Source organism: Anopheles nili, chromosome X (assembly GCF_943737925.1).
Source record: "Anopheles nili chromosome X, idAnoNiliSN_F5_01, whole genome shotgun sequence".
In the NCBI taxonomy this organism is placed as follows: Eukaryota; Metazoa; Arthropoda; class Insecta; order Diptera; family Culicidae; genus Anopheles; species Anopheles nili.
This window is the reverse complement of record NC_071293.1, coordinates 12,395,686-12,399,389: the sequence shown is the minus strand read 5'-3', so window position 1 is coordinate 12,399,389 and position 3,704 is coordinate 12,395,686.

Sequence of the window (3,704 nt, the reverse complement as noted above, 5' to 3'; positions counted from 1 at the left end):
CTGCACCACCACCCACGGAGGTGCTGGACGAAGATCGAGCCCATTTGACAGCTTCCCAGGTACCGATCGGATCGAGTACCGTTCACAACCGTTTCGACCGCGCACCGAAGCGGTAGCGGCCCTTCGACAGTGTAGCGCCTCGAGAGCACCCTAAACAGTGGTGGAAGAAGACCGCAAAGTAGCGACGAAAAAAGGAAATCGAACACGAAACTAACCTGCCCGCGGAAAAGCGCCCAAGCAGCGGCAGTGGCGAACCACGCGAGAGTTTCCCGCCTGGCCTTCAGATAAACGGTTGCGCTTTTCCCGCGGCGCGAGGAGTTTGCCGATAGGTGCCTGTGAGCGTGTGTGTGTGTGTGTGTGTGTGCGCGGGGTAGTGTGTCGCGAGTGTATGCACTGATTCGTGGGAGGTGTGTCCGTGTGTATGTGTGATTGATCGTGTGCTTCCGGAGGAAAAGTCTTCTCCAAAATTCACTGGAGACGAGCAAAAAAAAAAGAAAAACTACCGCGTTAACGGTTCCGTGTTCTTCATTAGTCAGCCGTACGCGCGCGTGTGTGTGTGTGTGTGTGTGAGTTTGTTTTCCGTGTCATTTCCCGACCACCACCACCACCACCGCCTTTCCCAAGTGGTCCAGGGAAAGGGTGAAGGTCCTGTCTCCCACACCCACCGTCCCCAAAAACGCGCGCATCCGTCAACCAACGGGCACCAATCAAACTAGACTTCTGAAGCGTGCAGATTTCGTAGAATCTCTCCTCAACGTTCACCTGTGAGAGGCGCACAGCGACAAATCGAAGAAGCAACAGTTACAGCAGCAGTAGTACTAACTGACAGCGTAAGTAGCGTCCGGGGTCACCGTGGAGCAGACACACGGAAAAACCGGAAAAGAAAATGAAACACGAGGATTGGGAAGCAAATGGAAAGCGCCCACGCGTTGGGACCGAAAAGCGCTAACCCAAACCGACAGGGGGCGCTCCAAAACACAACACAACATCAAGAGACAAGACAACAAGACAAGACAAGCACCGAAACCGAGGTCAATAGCAATTGGTTCCGAAATTGCATCCGCATACCGACCTGGCGTGTGTGGCGTTAGCGAAAGTGTGTGTGTGTGTGTGTGTGTGTGTGTGTGTGTGTGTGGTGAAGCTTTCCACTGCCACTTGAGGGGGGTTGTTTTTCCCACTTCCACGAGCGTTGAAGCATACTCACGTGCGATTGTAAGTGCGTGCGTTTGTGTCGTTTCATGTCGTTTGTTCTCTCCCCCACACCTCCGCACTCATTTTCTACACCCCCCCCCCTCCCCCCCCGGTCTCTGCAGGGACGTATTCGAAAAAGCGAATAATTATTTAATTACCCAGCCACCCTCTCGCTGCGCGATCCTTTAGCGGTCGTGTTTTGCGCGTGGGGCTGTCTGATTCAATTTTCCATCGAATTTTCTTGCGCCGCCTGTCATTTTAAATTTACTCCCCCATCCCCCCCCCCTCCCCTCCTGCCCGCCTTCTCTCTAACACCGTACCACCCACGAGACCTGTCAGTGACAGGTGCGAGAAGTGAGAGTGAACAATAGTAGTTGCTTAGGTTGCTGTTTTTTTTTTCCTTCCTTTTGCTTCTTCTCCATTTTTGTTTCTTCAAATGGATGGAGCTCTTTTTCGTTGTTGTTGTTTCTGTGTTCGGTTGTGATAATTGTCAGCAAACCCCTTTCTTTTCGTCCCCCCCGCTTCCGCCCCCCCCCGCATTAACATTGACGCCATTGCGTGAGGGTTGATTTAGCTGTTTTCGGTGCGCTTTCGCTTTCGTTTTCGGGCCGATTTTTCGGCGCATTCGTGCGTGCGTGGATTGCGTGAGAGACACCAATTGCACCTCGTGCGAGGGTGGCGGAGAGGGGGTGAAGGTGAATGGAAGGAGATTCTGATCGATCACCCCCCCCCCACCGAATTAGGGGTAGACCGCGGAACCAAACGATGGCCTCCCGTTGACTTTGGTTTGGTTTCCGGCCAAGGGTAGCCAATCGTTTCTGCGCTTTGGTGGAAATTACTTCCGGCTGGCAGCGTGTTGGCGGGATGGCGAGCGTGAAGGGAATCATCCCCATCGGACCCTTGTCCAGCATTTCGCACGCATCAGTGGGAAGATTCGCGTGTTTCGGGTATGTTTGTTTGCTCCGTGCATGCCACCGGACCGTGCATAACTGTTAAAAACGAAAGAAAAACGCACGCCCCACGGGCCGGATGATGGTGAAAAGCCCGCCGGCGAATGGGGCAAGCAGGGAAGCCGGGTGGTGGTGTGAAGCAACAGCAAGAAAATACGGGAAGCAACATAAGCCCGAAGAAAGAGTGAAAAACGGTACATATCTAACGGAAGCAGCACCGAGGTTGCACGATTGCGCGTGGTCCAGCGCCTGGAGGAAAATGCTTGCGTGGAAAAAAGGGGTGCTACGGGTGGCAGAAGAGAACTGTGCTAGATTCGAACCATGCCCATCCCCATCCCCACGGGGTACGGTGCTTTTGTAGAACAAACGGCACCCCACGTCGGCAATTGGGGCGAGCGAAACGGAACGAAGGGCTCTGTTGAATTTAATAACAACCCTTGTAGGGGTTGTGTATTTGTGTTGCTGGTTGCCTTAGGCATATTGCTTCGGTTCCGGCCCGCTGAAAGCCCTTGCCACTGGAGATGGCACCGATGCCATCTTGACCTTGAGTGGACAATTGGCAATTGTGTAAAAATGAAAAGCAAAAACCACGAACCACCCTGTACCTAGTGGCATATCCATGGGCAGCTTTCAAGGAGGTTGCAGTTAGGCACTGCCATTTAGGCGGGTAACCTTGCAGTTTTGAGCAGCCATTTTCCGCGTTGCGAGCTGTTCCAAATCACGCCTCGGTCCCAAAACACTGCACTCACCCGTCAACCGACTCATGCTAAAATCGGCATGAAATTCAGGAAGTAATCGATGCCGATGGGCGCAAATCGTCACGCACGATATCCGACCTGGCGTCCGCTTCCGGTTGCGTCCACGTGTCACGCACGATTAGTGCCCGCGGTTTGATTTTGCCTGCCGTTTTTTTTTTTTCACCCTCCAATCGCTCCCTTTCTCCGGCTTAGGCCCATCAATCCGAGGAGGGAAAGCCATCATTTCCTTTACATGCCGTTTGAGCGGGAAGCCCATGTTCCTTTCATTTTTTTGCAACACACGCCCGCGAAGGTGGTGAAAATGTCGCAACGAAAAGTACCAGTGGGTTGGTTTTTCCCGCTGACTTGTTTGTCGTAACCGCTTGCCGAAATCATAGACGTGCTTCGTTGGCTTCTGATGTGAGGATTTAGATTTATCTCAAGGCTCAAACTTGGGTGGCTCGAAAGAGCGTGGTTCTGTGGATGGAAATCAACACTACAAGGACGAAACACACCGTCTCGCAACCTACGGGTAACGGTTCGTAACGAGCTCTCCCAATGGTTGATGATGCCTGAAACATCGCACTTTTATGAACGCATTGTTTTATTTACCTTTTTTCCCACCACCGCTGCTTATCTATTTGCATCGGGCGAGCAGTGATTGATATCGGTGTCAGATTATTAATAATTATGCTAATTAAATTATGCTAAAAATTCATAGCGTGCATTATAATAAAATCATAGATTTGATGAATTGTGCAACCGTAGCAGATGGTGCGCGAGTGTGCGGGTATATGGAGCGCTAATTGAATAACGTACAGTGACG